The sequence below is a fragment of the Fukomys damarensis genome, unplaced genomic scaffold (assembly GCF_012274545.1).
Source record: "Fukomys damarensis isolate Sample0158 unplaced genomic scaffold, DMR_v1.0_HiC HiC_scaffold_17, whole genome shotgun sequence".
In the NCBI taxonomy this organism is placed as follows: domain Eukaryota; kingdom Metazoa; phylum Chordata; class Mammalia; order Rodentia; family Bathyergidae; genus Fukomys; species Fukomys damarensis.
The window spans coordinates 16,396,532-16,414,507 of NW_022900929.1; the positions used below are offsets into that span (position 1 = coordinate 16,396,532).

General features: G+C 47.8%; 1 pseudogene; it reads right to left on the minus strand.

Annotated features, from left to right (window-relative positions):
- The window catches only part of LOC117286555, a 3,949-nt pseudogene extending 2,532 nt beyond the window's left edge, over positions 1–1,417 (minus strand).
- Between the last annotated feature and the right edge of the window lie 16,559 nt (positions 1,418–17,976).

Below are 17,976 nucleotides of genomic sequence, written 5' to 3' on the forward strand. Positions count from 1 at the left end.
TCCAGAATCCAGAGTCAAGACTGGCCCTGGGACGGGCGGTTCCTGTATCTCTAAATCAGAAGAACCCTAGCCCTCCTGCCGCGCGGGAACTGATTCCCCGCAGGCCTGGCACGTGCAGGCGCGGACACCCGCACAGGGTTAGCTCTGCGCTCGCTGGCTGCGGCCGCCAGGTGTCGCCAGAGGCAGCCGCTCGGACCTCACCGTCTGGGTGGGGTAGTGGGTGTGGGAGATGAATCCCTCAGTGTCAGTTCCCAGGTCTCCTCTCCGCGCTTTTCTTTTCAGGCACCCCAAGCTCCATCCTCGACACTGAGGTCCCCTGCATCTGCCTTTCCGTGTCCTAGAACCCTCCTCAAGGGCTCCGAGCCAGGCAGACCGTGTCACTTACTAAAGAGCGGGCCTAAGGGCTGAGGGCTCTGGGTGGAAACAGGGCGTAGGTGTTGCTGCAAGGGGGAAAGGCTCTGGAGGTTTGCCCGGGTAAGGTAGCAATTACACATTATTAGCAAGGTGCAAACAAACGGTGAAAGAGCACGCAGAGGCCTGACCCAGGCAAAATATGTGGGATTTGGGGCCTTAAGCCTCTGCTAATGATAGGGTCTTGCCTCTCTGTCACTCTTCGAGACAGGCAGTTGCTGGCAGGTCTGTCACATAAGCTCTGTGATCATGAGTTCCTGTGGAGACCGGGCTGGGATGGCTTATCACCCAGGGTTATCACGAGCTAATGATAGCTTGGCAAAGATGGGCTCAGGGATGGGTCGCTGCTGGTCCAGAGTGGACCTAATGCTAGAGTCAAGGACGGGGCACCAGGATGGGCAGGGATCCCCTGAGGAGCAAGCTCTATATTCTGCTGGCTGGGGCTAGTGGCTTTAGCCAGCGGGAATGGTGCCCAGATGTCTGCAGGACCTGAAGGTGAGAGCTGAGAAGGGCACCTGCTGGCCTTGGTGGGGCTGTTGTCTGTGAGATGTCTCCATGAGATCTTAATGCTTTTCTCAGGGGCTGTGGGGAGCAGCAAGCAGTGGAAGAAATGACAGTGGGGTTCTGAAGATGCTTGAGACTTAGAGACAGGAAGGGGGTGCCCCCAGCAGGGCTAAAGCCCCCAGGAGCACTCAGCCAGGGCTGCACAACCCCAAGAGCAGGGTATCCCCTGCAGAGGGGCATTGTGGGGTCCTTGTGCAGGGACCCCCGGTTGGCTGCCCCACCTCTTGAGAGGTGGTCCAGGGCCACACATGTGTCCTCAGCCTCCAGTTTGTCCCAGGGTTCTGAGGACAGGGGAGACGGTGAAGCTGCTGTCCTCATCTCTGAGGGTTTTGACATTTGCAGTGCACACTGTCCTCACTGCCAGGCTAAAGAGGTGCAGGTGCCAGGAGAGCCATGGACTCACCCAGGTCTGCTGCCAATTGTCAGACCTCTGGAGAGCCATACTCTTTGTGCAGGCCTCAGTTTCCCCACAGGCTGAGTTATGCATTGGACTTGAGTTTATGTCACATCATGGGTACACAGAGGGACCAGTCCACTTGCTTTGGGGGGGTCCTCAGGGATGTCTCACGACGGTAGGCTGGGGCCACAGGATGATAAATACAGGGTCATTCAGCATTGAGTCACAGGCAGTGTGTGACAGCAGGAGGTGCTGTGGTACGGGAGTCAACAGGACACCAGCTGCATAAACTGTGGCCTTGATAAAGGCAGAATTTCCAGGAACAGACTCTTTTCTTGGCTTGAGTTTCTCCCCAGCCTTTATTCATACAGGGGCCATGCCTGCATCAGCAGGACACCTTTCCCTATACAATCCGTTGTCGCTTCCTGATGGCCTCAGTGTTCTGCTTCGCACAGCTCACCCTACAGGGATTCCCTTGGTTTTTGCATTCTTCTTTCACCACTTCTGTTCTTTCAGGACTCAATGTTGCACCTGCTATCAGTTCTACCAGTCCAGGAAACCTCCACTTCTTTTGCAGTCCTTGCCCCTCCCCTGCTAACAAAAAGGATTCTCATCTCTTCTGTTTATTGGTTAAGATTTCCTTCAGCTGTGAGACCAAAACAAATTGTCTTAAACACAATAAATAGAAACATATTTCTCTTTTACATAAAAGAGACCCAGAACAGCCATGAAGGCTTGGCACAGTGCCCTTGATATCAGAGACCAGGCTCCTTTACACAGAATCTTGCTACTCCACCATCTTTAGCCATACATCTTCTACTGCATGGTGTAAGATGGCTGGCAACAGCCATTACAGCCAAATTCCAGGCAGCAGTGAGGATGAATTTGAAGAAGGACATCCCCTCTCCCTTTCAGGATGTTTCCTGGGAATCACACACAGCACTCGAGTTTACATCCCACTGGCCAGAATGTAATTCTAAGGTAATAAGTGTATGAAGGAGGTTTAGAGATGAAGGCCCTGTTCTAACCACTGTGTAGATAAAGATCTAAATTTGTCTGTGCTGATACAGGGAAGAGAGAACAGATACTGAGGGACAGTCTTCGTTTGCCTTCCTTTGCCTGTCAGTGCAGGAATGAAAAACACGTCTAAAATTTTTCAACCCGCGGGCAGCCCTATTTCTCTCAGGGTCATCTCCCACACCGCCCGATTTCTGTGACCCATCCTCCCACCCCAGCTGCTCCTCCCTGTGCGGCGAGGTAGCACCCCACTAGAGGGCGCTGTTGGCGTCTGTGCGGCTCCCAAAGAGGGGCGTTCAGGGCAGAGGCTCCAGAACACATGGGGAAGGGTGAGAGCGGACAGAGCCCCCAGACAGCAGCATAGCGCCGACCGTGCGGGCCTTGTTCCAGGTCCTACCACACGCCCATGTGCACAGGGCCGGATTGGTCAGGCCAGGGTGTCCTAGGCTTCCCTGCCTTAGGCTGGGGCTCCTGATGCAGCCATTACCAAGCCCCCTGGAAGTAGGTTGTTGCTTGACAGACTGGGGTCCCTGCAGCCACTCTAGGAACTTTCCTTCCCCTGCTCACCCGCTCCTTCATCCTTTGCTTAAACTCAGCCTAAAATTCTGGGCTGGGAGTGTGGCTCAATGGTTAAGCACTTGCCTAACAGGGGAAAGGACCTGGGTTTCATCCCCAGCATTGAGAAACAAATATTCCAAGTTACTATGGTTCGTCCCTGAGGTTCATGCCGTTTGTACTTTTCTCTCTTTGCTAGTTTTAAGCATTTACACTTTTTATTTTTCTTCTGGTTTTGGGGCTGGAACCCAGGACCTTGACACTGCTACATCTCCTCCAATCCCCACCCCCTTTTTGGTACCTGGATCGAACTCTGGCCCTTGCGCTTGCCAGGCAGGTTGTAGAACCACTGAGTCAAATCCCCCGCCCTTCAACCCCCTTTTTATTTTTAAGGCAAGGTCTCATTAAGTCTCTAAAATTGTCCAGGCTGGGTTCAAACTTGGATCCTCCTGCCTTAACCTCCCAGAATACTGAGATTATATGCATGGACCACCACACTCAGCCATGTCACACGTTCTTTTTTTGGTACTGGGGATTGAACTTGGGACCTTGCACTTCTGAGGCAGGTGGTGGAACCACTGAGCTAAATCCCGGGCCCCTGACCTTATTCTTATAATTGTGCTTACAAATGTTTCCTGTGAAGTTCATCAAACATCCTGTTGCTTAGTCAAGCCCCTTCTCCAACTGGAGGTGGGGCAACATGGGGTTTGCACACTTGAGCTGAGGACTGATCCGGTGCCTCTCCAGGCTTCATATCTGCCTGTGAGCTTTGTTTAATAGTTCTGTCACTGCTGGTGTCCTTGATGTCAGAATTATCAAGAAAGTGGGAATGGTTCTGCACGCCTATAATCCCAGCACTCTGAGAGGCTGAGGCAGGAGGACCAAGAGTCAGAGCCCAGCCTGGGCAAATCAGTGAAATTGTGAGACCCTGTCTCAAAATAAAAAAGGGGTGGGAATGTAGCTCAATGTAAAGGCCTTGAGTTCAAGCCCCAGCACTATTAAAAGGAAGAAAGAGGGCCAGGGATTTGGCTCAGTGGTTCTGCCGTCTGCCTTGCAAGTGCAGGGACCTGAGTTTGATCCCTGGTACCAAAAAAAAAAAAAAGGAGAAGCAAAGCAAAGCGAAACGATGCCCCATGCTGCTGCTGTCCCTGTTCTTCAGCTCATCAGGTGCTGCTCCCATCCTGACCTCTGCAGGGCCTGACACAGTTTCTGTTTCCATGTTGCCAATCACCCTGGGTGACTGCTTAGACAGCTGGTGAGGTCATGCTAGGTGCTGTTCGTGTTTGACACTGGTGGAGCTCCTGGAAAGTCCCTGTCTGCTCCTGGCTGCCCTACAGGATCCACAGGCCAAGTGGGACCCAGGCCAGAAGCGCAGGTCCCCTAGATGATCCCCTGCCACGGTTCCAGGGACCCCGAGTGTAGGACACAGAGGCTCAGGACAATGCAGGGGGGCTGTGAGGTTGCCTTAGGTGATTGTGCAGGGACCTTGAGGTGGAGTTGGGGAGGAGCCCAGACCTGTGTCACTTCCGTGTTAGGACTTCTAGGGTGGGGGTGCCTGTGCTCTGCCCCTCTGCCAAATCCTAGTCCTGGTTCCCAGCATCCCCATGGGCTGGGCCTGGCCCCTCCCAGCCACCTCCAGGAACCCTACACGGTGCCCGAGACCTCGTCTCCAGATCACGTGAGGCTCAATACGTCACTGCCTGGACTTTGGATACAAACTCAGACCTTGAAGCTGGGTTGCTTCTGAGCAGCTCACCCATTCTGTGATTCCAGAAAGTAGCCCCATAGTCTCTCAGCTCCTGCTGGGCCTTCCTTTCCAAGAAGACCAGTGCAGGTCTCTTGGGATCGTGCTTCTCCCTGCTTCTCTTTCCCACTTCCTAACCCTCTGCCCTTCATGTTTGTGTCTGTCTCCATGTCTGTCTCTGTCTCTGTCTGTCTCTGTCTTTGTCTCTAGTTCTCTCTCTTTCTCCCTTTTGGGCCTCAGTTGGAGACCTGGCCTGTCAGACCTCCTAGTTCCTTCTGGACTGTGGATAAGAGGAGTCCCCCTCAGGGTATGCCTAGTTCTGGGGAACAAGAGGGACAAATGGGTCTGTGTGGTGGTGCATGCATGCCTGTAATCCTAGCACTCTGGGAGGCTGAAGCAGGAGGATCGCAAGCTGAAGCCTAGTCTGGGGAACTTAGCAAGACCCCATCTCAAAATAAAAAATAAAAAAGAACTGAGGATGTAGCTTAATGAGAAAGCCCTGAGTTCAATCACCAGTTCTGAAAAGAAGTGGGAGGCAGCATAGATGCCAGCCTCTACAGTTAGTTTCAAGGGACTCTTCCCATTCCCACCCCCTTGGGGCTGTGTATTTCTTTCCACTCCCCCATTTCCAGACCCAGTGACCTCTGGGGACAAAGAGGGCTCTCCTTGGCCAGGCTGCTGGGAATTCTGATGTCCCCTATGGCCAAAGGAGCCTCTCTCAGCCCCAGATGCTGCCTCTCTGACCCCCACTCCCTCAAGAATCACTTATGAAAAATCAATCAATCAATCAGTCAGTCAATCCAGCTGGGGATGTAGCTCAGTGGTTCCATCACCTGCCATGCAAGCACAGGGACCTGAGTTCAATCCCCAGTACAAAAAAAAAAAAAAAAAAAAAAAAAAAAAAGAATCACTTCTGGAGCTGCTGCCCTCTGCCCATTTTCTGGGGTGCCATGGCCTTCAAGGGTTGAGATTCATGGGGACAGGGACCATCCTCCAGGCCCTTCTCCGTAGCAGGAGGACGTGAGATCCACAGTGCTGGGAGAGAGGGAGGTGGAGCTCCCCTCACCACCACTCTACTTCCCTACTCCTCCCCTCCCAGCTCACCTGGATTTGGGACCCAGCCAGTGTCGGGGAGCCCTAGAGTAGGTGGGCACCAGCAAGCACTGTGTTTGGTACTGGGAATTGAACCCAGGACCTTTGCACTGAGCTACATCCCCAGCCCTTTATTTTGAGACAGTGTCTCTCTAAGTCACTAAGTTGCTCAGGCTGGGCTTGAACTTGTGATCCTCTTGCTGTAGCCTCCCAGAGTGCTGAGATTACAGATGCACACCACCATGTCCGGCAGCCTGCAAGTAGCTTTAGGGCACCCCCCCACTTTGTCCCTGTCACTGTCATTGCAGAGGCCCAGCAACCCTGTTCATGGAGGCGAAGGAGACCTGAGGGTCTCAGAAGAGTGGGGGGAAGCTATTTTCTGGCTAGGGGATTTCCTTTTATTTTGCATTTATTTGGACAGTTAATGAGTTCATAAAACTTAAAAGAAATCCTCTTCTCACCTCAGTTTCCATCCCTGAAGTAATGTTTCTCTTGGGTTGAATTACATATTTATGAATAGACCTCCTTCTGCCCCACATTCCTCCTGCCTCCTGTTCACACTTTATGCTTTGCTTTGAGTATGGCTAGTCCCTGCTGAAACTCTTGCTGAAATTTAATTCCCATTATGAAATTGTGAGTGGGAACTTTAAGAAGTGATTCGGTGCTAAGTACAGTGTAATCCAGGCACTCTGGGAGGCTGAGGCAAGAGGACAGAAAGTTCAAAACCAGCTTGGGCAACTTGGTGACTTAGACCCTGTCTCAAAATAAAAGTTTAAAAAAGATCTGGGGATACAACTCATAGTGAAGGTGCTGAGTTCGATCCTGTGCTGGGTAGGGTAGAGTGTCAAATTTATGGCTTTGGGATCCATTCTGGGGATTAGTAAAGCACACTGCTTGGTATACCTGAGTTGCTCATGGCCTTGAGGTCTACACCTGGTCCCTTACGCCTTCCTCCCTAGCTTTGTCCCCAGCTCTGCTTCCTGGCTGTCATGAATTAAGCAGCTTTCCTCCTATAGGCCCTTATGCCATGATGTTCCTACCTTGGAGCCAGCCTGCCATGGACTGAACCCTCTGAAACCATAAGCCAAATAAACCTCTCCTCCTACAAATTGTGGTTGTTGGATATTGAGTCCCAGCAATGGAAAAGCTGGTGAGGACTGTCTTTAGGGACTGATTAGGAATGAATTATTCCATTCACTCCAGTAGTAGATTCATGGGGATCCCCTACACAGCCAGCCTAGCCAAGTTACTGGTACATTGTCTGTCATTATGGAATGCCCAGGACTCTGCCAGCAAGAGGTATGTGGCCTCTTGACCTTGTGCCAGAACCATGAGCCAAAATAAACCTCTTTTTGTAGCACTGTGTCATTAACAACAGTGAACAGACGAACGCACACTTCTGCACTTGGCTTTTACAGTTTTTAACCTATCATTTTTTCACTACTGGGGATTGAACCCAGAGCCTTCACACTGAGCTATATCCCCAGCCTTGTATTAACATTACTTTTTGAGCCGGGAATGGTGGTGCACTCCTGTAATCGCAGCAGTTGGGAGGCTGAGGCAGGAGGATTGCTATGAGTTTGAGACCAGCCTGGGTTACATAGTGAGTTCCAGGTCAGTCTCAACTACATAGTGAGACCCTGTCTCAAAAAACAACAACAACAACAACAAAATTACTTTTTGAAGTTTGCGATGTGGTCTCACTAAGTTGTCCAGGTGGTACTCAAACTTTTTATCTTCTTGCCTCGGCCTCCTGAAGTACTGGGATTCCAAGTGTGGAGTTCCAAGCATAGCTGGCAGGATAGTTACGTTTTGGTACATAGAGTTCCTTATTCTTTATTTTCTCCTATTTGTTAGCTTATTTATTTATTTGTAGTACTGAGAATTAAAGCCAGAGCCTTTTCACATTCCCCGCCGTTTTTATTTTTCATTCTGAGACAGGGTCTTGTCAAGTAGCTGAGTTGCTCAGGTTGAGCCCTTTTGATCCTCCTGCCTCAGCCTCCCAGAGTGCTGGGATTATAGATGATGTCTCCTTAGCCTCTTTCAGTTCGGCCAGCTCCTCAGTCTTCTGTCTTTCATGACCTCAGTGCATTTGAAGAGCAGGCAGTTATTCGATAGGATGGTTCACAATTTACTTTTGAGTGACACTTGCTGGTAATTAGATTCAGGTGACACACCACGGCTGTGATACTGCAGAACTCACAGTGGGTACAGGGCGGCGATGCCTCTTGGGTACTTGGTTAAGGGGTGTCTGCGTGACCCTTCATCTCTGCTGCTGCAGTTATTATTTTCCCTTTTGTGGTTAATTAAGTACCACAATATTATTGTAAATACCGTTGAGACAGAAAAAAATGATGCTGATAATAATAAATCAGAGATATCATCCACTGTTAAGATGCACACATGGCCTGGCCCGGTGTGGTGGCGCACGCCTATAATCCCAGCACTTGGGAGGCTGAGGCAGGAGGATCACTGTGAGTTCGAGACCAGCTTGGCTACATAGTGAGTTCCAGGTCAGTCTCAACTACATAGTGAGACCCTGTCTCAAAAAACCAAAAAAAAAGAAAAAAAGTTGCACACATGTTTTAGAAATGTTAATAAATAGACTAATAGCAAGATAACCCGAGCTCTCTGGGAGGCTGAGGCAGGAGGATCAAAAATTTGAGCCCAGCCTGGGCAGCTGACTGAGACCTTGTCATACAAAAAATAAACCAAACCAAACCAAAGCAGTAAAAAGGCTGGAGCTGTAGCAGAGGCCCTGGGTTCAATCTCCAGTACTGCAAACAAAGCAAAACCAAAGTGGAAAAATATACCCCTTAGAATTAATGGAACCCTGTGTAATTCTTTTAGGGATTTGTTTTCTTTTTGGTCCAATACATGATAAAGTTTGTGAATGTTTCATTAGCACTTGCAACAATATATATTTGAACTCAGGATCCTCCTGCTTCAGCTACTCAATCAACATGCATTTTGGCTTTTCTCTGTGTGCAGTATTCTTTCTAAAGTTTGTCTAATTAATTGATTGATCAATTAATTAATTAATTTTGTGGTGCTTTTTGCATGATAAGAATAGGCTCTACAACTAAGCTAAGCCCCTAGCCCTTAAGTTTTTTTGGGGGGGTACTGGGGATTGAACTTGGGACCTTGCACTTGCAAGGCAGGTGGCAGCACCACTGAGCTAAATCCCCAGCCCACTTAAGTCTTTTTTTAATAATAAGTGAGCTTGCTGGGCCTGATGGCAGACAGGGCAGACACCTACAATCCTGGTTAGCTGGGAGACTGAGGCAGGGAGAAGGCAAGTTTGAGGTCAGCCTGAGCGACTTAGAGCTTGTCTCAAAATAAAATAAAAAGGACTGGTGATGTCCCCTGTACCACTAAAAATAAAATAAAATAAATAAACAAACCATTTGTTGAGCACACACGAAGTGACTTTAATTCGTTTCCTTTTATTTCTGTGATGGCTATTTTCTATGGTTTTTTTTCCTTCTTTCTTCTATGTTTTTAACATTTCCTATTTTGTAAGTTATAACAATTTCACTATATGGTTGATTGATTCTTCCTTTTCTGATTTTTTTGGGGGGTGGGGTGGGGTGGGGTTTGAAACAAGGCCTCACAATGTGGTCCAGGCTGGCCTTGAACTTGTGATGATCCTGCTACCTCAGCTTCCCAAGTGCTGGGATTACAGGCATGCACCACAATGCCCAGTTCCTTTTGTGTGTTTTAACAACATGGAATAGTTAAGTTTTGCTATGAGTAGTTGTGTTACTGTATGTATATTTTATATTATTGGTATCCTGTTGATATATTGCTGGGAGCAATAATGAGGCCAATGTACTTTTTCAACCTTCCTCCCTTCCCCCACTACCTATGTTATTATCTTTCTTAGTATTTATCTTTGTACTGTTAAGTACTATATATATTTATTGCTTCCTTAATCAGCTTTGAACTATATTTCTGGAGCTCTAGCTGTGAAAGGCAAGAGGATCAGCAAAGTTATGGGTGTGCAGATACCTCTTTGGGATCCTTCTTTCAAATTTTCGGGTGTATACGGAGAGGCGGGGCTGCTCAGGCACGCAGGAATTCTGGGTTTAGCTGTAGGAAGAATTGTGGCACCATGGCTGTAGCATTTAGCATTCCCACCAGCAGGGTGCAAGGGTCCCATTTTCTCTACAAGCTCAGTAACTCTCCTTCGTCCTTCCCTCCTTCCTTCCCTCCCTCCCTCCTTCCCTTCTTTCTTTTGCTGTGCTGGGAATGGAACCCAGGGCCTCGTGTGTGTTAGGCAAGTGCTGTATCACTAACCTACCTCCCCAGCATCCTATACATTTATGACATCTTAATGGGTATGGGTGGCATCTCATTGTACTTCTGATTTGCATTTTTCTTTTCCCTCTCTCTTTTTTTTTTTTTTTTGAGACAGTTTCTGACTATGTAGTTCAGGCTGGCCTTGAATTCACTATGTAGTCCAGGCTGGGCTCAAACTTGCAGCGATCCTCCTGCCTCAGCTTCCCAAGTACTGGGATTACAGGCTCATGCACCATATCAGGCTTTGAATTTTCCTAATGGTTAGTGGTGTTGAGCATCTTTTCATGTACTTACTGGACATGTATGTTAGATTTCCCTTGCCTTAAGATGGCCATCACTAGTGATTACACAAGCCCCTTCTAGTGATGTCACAATCCCCCAATCCCTAGCCACTACATCACTCAATCCCACCCCAGCTCCGTCCTATAAGAAGCGCTCCCTGTCGCAGCCATATTGCTTTCTCTCCTTTGTTGGGAGATAGCCTGGCAGATCCTCCCCATAATAAAGGCTTGTTGTGGTTCTGATCTGGTCCTGGTTTTTGGCTTTTTTTTTTTTTTTAAACCTAACAATTTGTATTTCTTCTTTGGACAAATGTCAGTTCTGGTTCTTTCTCAGTTTTTTTTCTCCCCGGTACTGGGGATCAAACTCAGGACTTTGCACTTGACAAGGCAGGCACAGTGCCACAGAACTAAAACCCTGGCCCTTCCTCTCTCTCTCTCTCTTTTTTTTTTTTTTGGTACTGGGGATCAAACTCAGGACCTTGTGCTTGTGAGGCAGGGGACAGAACCACTCACTGAGCTAAATCCCTGGCCTCCTTTCTCAGGTTTTTTTTTTTTTTTTGGTACCGGGGATTGAACTCGGGGTCCTTGGGCTTGCAAGCAGGCCACTGTCTCAGTTTTTGAACTAGTTTTTTTTTAATTGCTGTTGACTGTTGACTTCAAAGAGTTCTTTCTAAATTCTGAATACTAATCTTTTTCAGATATATTATTTACAAATGCTTTTTCTATGGATTGTCTTTTTACTCTGTTGGTAGTCTCCCCCCCCGCATTATTGGGGATGGAAAACGAGTCCTTCCCCAGCCCTTTAAAAATTTTTATTTGGGCTGGAGATTTAGCTCAGTGGTACCTGTTCTGAGCTCCATCCCTGGTTCGGCAAAACAAAAACAAAAACAAAAACAAAAACACACACACACACACACACACATATATATATAAGTTGCCCCAGCTGGGGTCAAACTTGCAGTAATCCTGCCTCAGCCTCCCACGGTGCTGGGATTACAGGTATGCACTAACCTGCCTGGTGCAACATACACTTTTTCCAAAAGCCATTTTCTCAGCCAGAAAGCACCAGCACCGACGAAGCAGCGAGGCTATAGGGAGGGGAAGTGGGAACAAGCTGGCTGTTTATGGTCCTGCTGCTGATCAACGTGCCTTTTTACTTCCATTTGTTGTGGTCCAAAGTTTTAATCCTGCCTGACGCAAATGTTTACCATTCAGTATTCTGTTTGCTCTGGTAGACGCAGGCATTCTCTGTGTTGATAAGGAGAGAAGTTTCTCCCCAGTGCTGTGCAGGTCGGGCCAGTGGGGTTAGCAGAGTGGGGCAGGAAGACAGGACAGATTAACATTCCAGAAGGGTAACACTCCACCTTCCCAAGTCAGGTATACTTTGCTGAACCTGAAGAGAAGTACTCAGGCTGAGTGGGCCCTTGGAAAGCAATTAACTGGAGGAGAAATGTTTGTACAGCCTTCCTTGCATTTCATTTAACCTCGTAAATCCATAAAAGATGGCATGGCATTCATTACACTAATTTAATACACACATTCTTCCAAAAGGACAAATTCCAGGCTGAAATTCATGAGGTTAGCAGGAATTCAGCTCTGGCAGAGCCAGAAAAGATACTTATGAAGTCATATGGCAGACAGAAGCAGACCTCTCTCTTTATGCCCTCTCTTCCATTTAGGATAAATTCGTAGATAAATTTGTAGGGACTGCATTAAAAAATGGTCATAAGTGAAATGGCCAATAGGAAAATTAAAAACAGAACTGGCTGCCCTTTTGTGATCTTAGGCTCCTGAAGAGGTGGGTGCTACAGTAGGAAGCTGATTTTATCCTAGCCATTACTATGCATGCATAAAACAAAGGAGAGAAAGAGAATTTCACATGGGACAAAGTGCACATGGAAATAGAAGTTTGAAAAAATATATCCCAAAACATTTTACTCATGAATCCTATATCATCAACATACTACAGAGCTCTTAAATAACCAATAAAATTATGTTACCGGCCACTTGGGCTCATGTGTATAGGTTCCTCTGCTCCCTGCTGACCAAACCAGAGGAGGCCATATATTCAGAAAAGAAGGAAAAGGATTTCTTCAAAACTAGCTCCAAGGAGTTCGAGGGGCCCATTGGCCTCAAATCACCATCTCCTACTATACAGGAGCGCAGGGGTCTTTTATAGTAAGGAACGGAGGTGAAAGGCACAGAGAGCTGACAGCACAGAGCTCCACCCTTGCTTTATAATTTTCAGCTCGACCTCCTCTCTTTTGTGGGGAGGGTTTTTGAGATGGTCTCGCTATGCAGTTCAGGCTGGACTTGAACTCACTATGTAGCCCAGGCTGGCCTTGAACTTGCTGGGATTTCCCTGCCTCTGCCTCCCGAGTGCTGGGATTACGGAGATGCACCACCATGCTCAATTTATCCTCCTTTTTCTTGTGGAAAAGAAACCAGGCTCCTGCCAGAGGAGAGGGAGAGGAGGGGGTATTGGCCAAGCACTCAGCAGGAGGAAGCTTGAAGTTCCTTATCTCTAGAAGAATAAAACCCCTAACTTTGAAGTTTATTTTTGCAGTGCCAGGTAGAATTACACTGTCAATCCTGAAAGTATCTTAGGGGGCATTAAATATATGGTGCCCATGAGGATAAAGCTGAACAACTTTTTAAAAAAATTTTTTAGGAGAAAATACATACAAATTTTTTATAGAAAGGGAGAAATCACAGGAGTGTGCTTATCCACTATCTCGACATAATCCAGAAATTTGCATATCCTTTTTCTACAGGGGATTGGGAAATAAAGAATTTCAAGGAGCTAATCAATGGCATTTTAAGGCCTGGAGAACACAATGGCCTGGGACAAAGTCTGTGTGGCTCACAGAACAGGTGAGGGTTGGTAAATGATTCTCCTTGGGACCAGAATAGAAGACAATGCAAGTGACAAAGCCTCTCCAGGTGGGCTGGCAGGCTTCAGCCTTTCTTCCTATGACAAGTTTAGTGACTGGGAGTTCAAAAGAGCCATCAGAGATAAAAGTTTGGTGGGCTTGGACTGTGGGCAGAGAAGGGAATTTAGCAGAATTTCTCTTCCTGACTGAGGTTTCCTTTATTTACTATAAATATACATAACACCATTAGCTCTGAGTTATGTATAGCCTCTTAACAACTCACAGATGGAGTTGCACTGCAAATTGATCCTTGGCTTTAATATATATATATATGTTTTTGGAGACAGGGTCTCACTATGCAGTTCATGCTGGCCTTGAACTCAAGACGATTCTGCCTCAGTCTTCTGAGTGCTGGGATTATAGGCATGTGCAGCCATGCCTGATTTTAGCCTGAATATTGCCCTGTTTCTCAATTATAAATGTGAAAAATCATCTCCTACCTTCTTGCTTATTACCAAAATAATTCCCAATGTGGTCTCATCTCTTCCACAAAAGGACCAGAAGCGACACCAGTTGTACCATCCCTGCTTCCCACACCAGCCCACATACAGACACAGGATTGGGTGTGGAAGCTGCAATGGTCCCATGAGCGCCCCCGCCCAGTTGGTCCTGTCCCAGGAGGACCTTTCCTCAGGTTCCAGAATGACCACTGCATCAACTCTCCCCAGAGTGTCCCTCCTTCTGCTCTGGAAGTTCCCCAACATTCTTGACTATTGGGTTGAGCCCCCCTACTGAGCCTCCTAATTCTCCCATCACAGGGGCTCTCTCCCTTTGTGCAGCTCTCACAAAGACTTGCCAGGGATTCGATCCTGTTTGCCAATGTACCTAGTGGAATTTTTGTTGTTGTTGTTGTTCCAGGAATCGAACTCAGGGCCTTACTCTTGCCAGGTAGGCACTGTACTGCTGAGCTACAACCCTGCTCCCCCCACCCTTTTTGAGACAGGGTCTTGTTATGTAGTTCAGGCCAGCCTCGGACTCACTATGTAGCCCAGGCTGGCCTCGAACTCGCAGTGATCCTTCTGCCTCAGTTCTGGAGTGCTGGGATGACAGGCGTGTGCCACCATGCCTGGCCCTGGTGGAATCTTGATTAGTATAACGCATAACCACTGCCAGGCTCCCAGCTGCTGTGTTAGTTTGTATTGTTTGCTTGCCCTCTCTAGGGTGGAGTAGACCTCCCTGCCCCACGGGTATCAGGCTTAAAGTCCGGCTGATGCTGCTCTCCTTTTTAGTCTAATGTCTTCTTCCTGCCAAACTCCAGGAAGGCCACATGATTTGCTTTGCCCAACAAAGGGCAGGTGCCAGGGCTGCCTGTCATTTCTGGGAAAAAACTATTGAAGCCAGATGGTGGCTGTGCTGTCCTTTTCCAGGCTGTGAGACTGACAGTGTCCCAGGCAGGGGCTGCTCTGTCAGCCTGGGTCCCAGAGTGAATGAGTCTTGGAGAAAAATCCAGACATTGGAATGGTGACAAGTGTGAGCCAAAAATAAACCTCTGTGTGTGAGTCGCTGAGCCTTTAGGGCTGTTTGTTACTGCACTGTAACCTGACAGATACACCGACCCTCACTGGCTTCCAGGTGTTTTAAAGTCAGATATCACCTTTTCATCTACCATCAAGAATATCGACATCCCCTGGCCCCCTGCTGACTTCAGAGACAACTCTCATGGGTCCCCCGGGCCTCTGCCACCTGATGCTACCAGCAGCAACTGCAACCACAATTCAGATGATTGCATGGTGGTCTAACATCCCTGGCTCTTCTTCCCTCTGTCACGACCTGACCTATTCCTGGACTCTGTTTCGGACACTTTGTCCTTAATCTTTGACACTTGGGGGATGGCCTCAGCTTGCGCTTTCCAGGATTCCTGGCTTCCCCTAGACCCACTATGACAATGGTGGGATTTGGGAGAGAGGCCAGTGCCCCTGACTTCCTGGGAATCCCACTTTGGTGTCACATGGCTTATGGCCTGAGGGCCCAGGAAGAGGCCCAGTGGTGGGTGTCAGGAAGGTTGGTCTGACGCCCCCAGCCTCAGCATCCTTGTCTTGCCATCACTGGCCCTTCCTTCTACCCAGCAGCTGTTTGACTCTGAGTGGGAGCATGTCAGAGTCTGGTGTATGTCTGGGGTGCAGGGAGCCTGCAGCAAAGCAGTATTGGATTCTACAGCTCTGGTTCAGCACTGCATGCCTTTCCCTCCTCTCCAGCTTGCCGGGTGGGGGTGGGCCATTCCCCACCAGCAGTAGGGGGACAGTGACAGTCTGAGCTTGTCCCTGTCCTCCCTAGTTGTGAAGCAAAGGAGCTGCTGCCTAGCTCAGGATGCAAATGCCATGAGATGGCCGGACTCCGCTAGTGGGTGAAAAGTACGTGTCATAGGAAAGATACCATGCATTTCAGAGTTCACTATCTGATCACACCTGGCAGAGAGGACATAGGCTGAGAAAAGGGAGTGAGGTTGAGGGGGGTTGTGGGTATAGGAACAGCTCAGGGAAAGCTGGAAGGTGGACAAAGCCTGCAGCAGGAGGCCTGTAGACAGATGAGATGAAACAAGAAGAGATCAGATTTGTCTCCCTAGCCTGGTCTGCTTACAACAGAGATTCATTTATGTCTGTGGCTCCAGTACCATGATGAACATTATATGGTATTTAATAATTAAAAAAATGATTGGGTGGCACTGCGCCTGCCTTGAAAACACAAGATCCTGAGTTCGAGCCCCTGTACTGAAAAAAAAAAAAAGAAAAAAAAAGATTGGAGCCAGGCATGGTGGCATGTGCCCGTAATCACAGCTCACTGGTGGCTGAAGCAGGAGGATTGCAAGTACAAAAGACCAGTCTGGGCAACTTATTGACTTAGCAAAAACCTTGTCGTAAAATAAAAAATAAAGAGGGGCTGGAGGTGTAGTTCAGTATGGAGGCCCTGGGTTCAATTCCTAGTTCTAAACAAACACACACACACACACACACACACACACACACACACAAGTGCGAGCACTGCACAAAGATTGAAAACTCTCCAAGTCTGCAGTTTTGATTCTAGTTTCTTGGCTGGCTTGGTGCTGGACTCTAAGTGGTATCCATGGAGATGACTTTGGGAAACAACAAAACTTTTTGCAAATGAATAGATCTTCCTTGACTTGTGATGGGGTTACATCCAGCTGAATCCTTCCGAAATTGAAAATATCCTAGATGGAAAATGCTTTTACTACACTGCAGCTCAACCTACCTCAAACAGGCTTAGTTCACTGACATCAGTTTAAAGTAGGGTAAAATTATCCTACACTAAGCCTATTTCATATATAAGTGTTGAATATTTTGTGTGATTTACTGAACATTGCACTGGGACCATCTGTATTTATGTGTGAGTGAGTGTAATTAGTAATAACTATTGCAAGAGCCCAGCATGGAGCTCAACTCAACTTCCATTTGTATGTTTCATTTGCAGTACTGAGTGAGGATTGAACCCAGCAGCCATGCTAGGCAAATGCTCTCTCACTGAGATGCCCAACTCCCCACAATCTTTCTGGATTGCAACAAACCCTTTTGGTGGTTTCCAATTTCCACTGGAACTGCAATCGGTTGGATGGGGCAGCATTCTTGTGCCTGCTTTCTTGATTTCTTCCTCCTCCTTGTCCTTCTCCATTGCCTCGTTTTTCTGTGGCACTGTGAATTCAGGTGTGCTCTTATCACTGTGCTACATCCACAGTCATTTTATTTTATTTTAATTCATTTATTTTTTTTTCAGGTAGAAATCACCTTCCTTTTAATTGAGTCATTAACCTCTCTTGGCTGTTACTCTGGTAATAATCAGGTCCCCACCTCTAGGAACATTACATCTGACCAGCCCGAGAGCCAGTGTGCATGAATACAAACCCCAATTCAGGGCTCTTGGAATAGTAAAGGATAGCAAAAACTGGCTTTCCTTTCACATGGAAACGGACAGGAATTGGAGGGTCTAGATCTCCACTTTCCAGACTAGAAAGCTGAGCTCAAAGTGAATGGAAGCCAATTGAATGAGGAATGAAGTCCAGGACCCGACGTGCAAGGGCATGGTGGTCTTGACTACCTGGCCTCTTCTATAGGCGTTTTAAAGGAAGATGTTGTTGCTTCTATTTCACTTCTCAGAGAGGTATAAAAGCTTTTGAAAGGGATATTATGGATCAGAACAAATCAACTCACTCACAAGAAACATTCTTGGATAATGATTTTCTGTAGCTGAGAACATTCAGCACATTATTTCTTTTTTTGGTACTGGGGATTGAACTCAGGTCCTTGTGCTTGCGAGGCAGGCAGCGGAACCACTGAGCTAAATCCCCAGCCCTCAGCACATTACTTCTGAGTGGCAAAATTCAGGGCAATCTGAGAGAGAGAAATCAAAGGTGGTGGCTACACTGGCTGACAGGTTTATGCAGGACACACACACACACACACACACACACACACGGCCCCTGTTTTCCTTTTCAGTGTATCTGTCAAGGGACTAGGTGCACAGAAATAGGGAAAGACATTTTCTTAGAGAGAGCAACTAAAAGGCATTTTGTAAAAGGTCCACATGGCCCTGGAGTGGGACGACGGGAGCCTGCATGGTGGCCTGCATTAGCTGGACGCTGCCTCTTCTTTGGTGGCGGTGGCCTCTGGGGGAGCCATTCTCTCTGTGTGCTCTGCCGGCTTCTCCTCCTCTTCCTCCTCCTCTTCC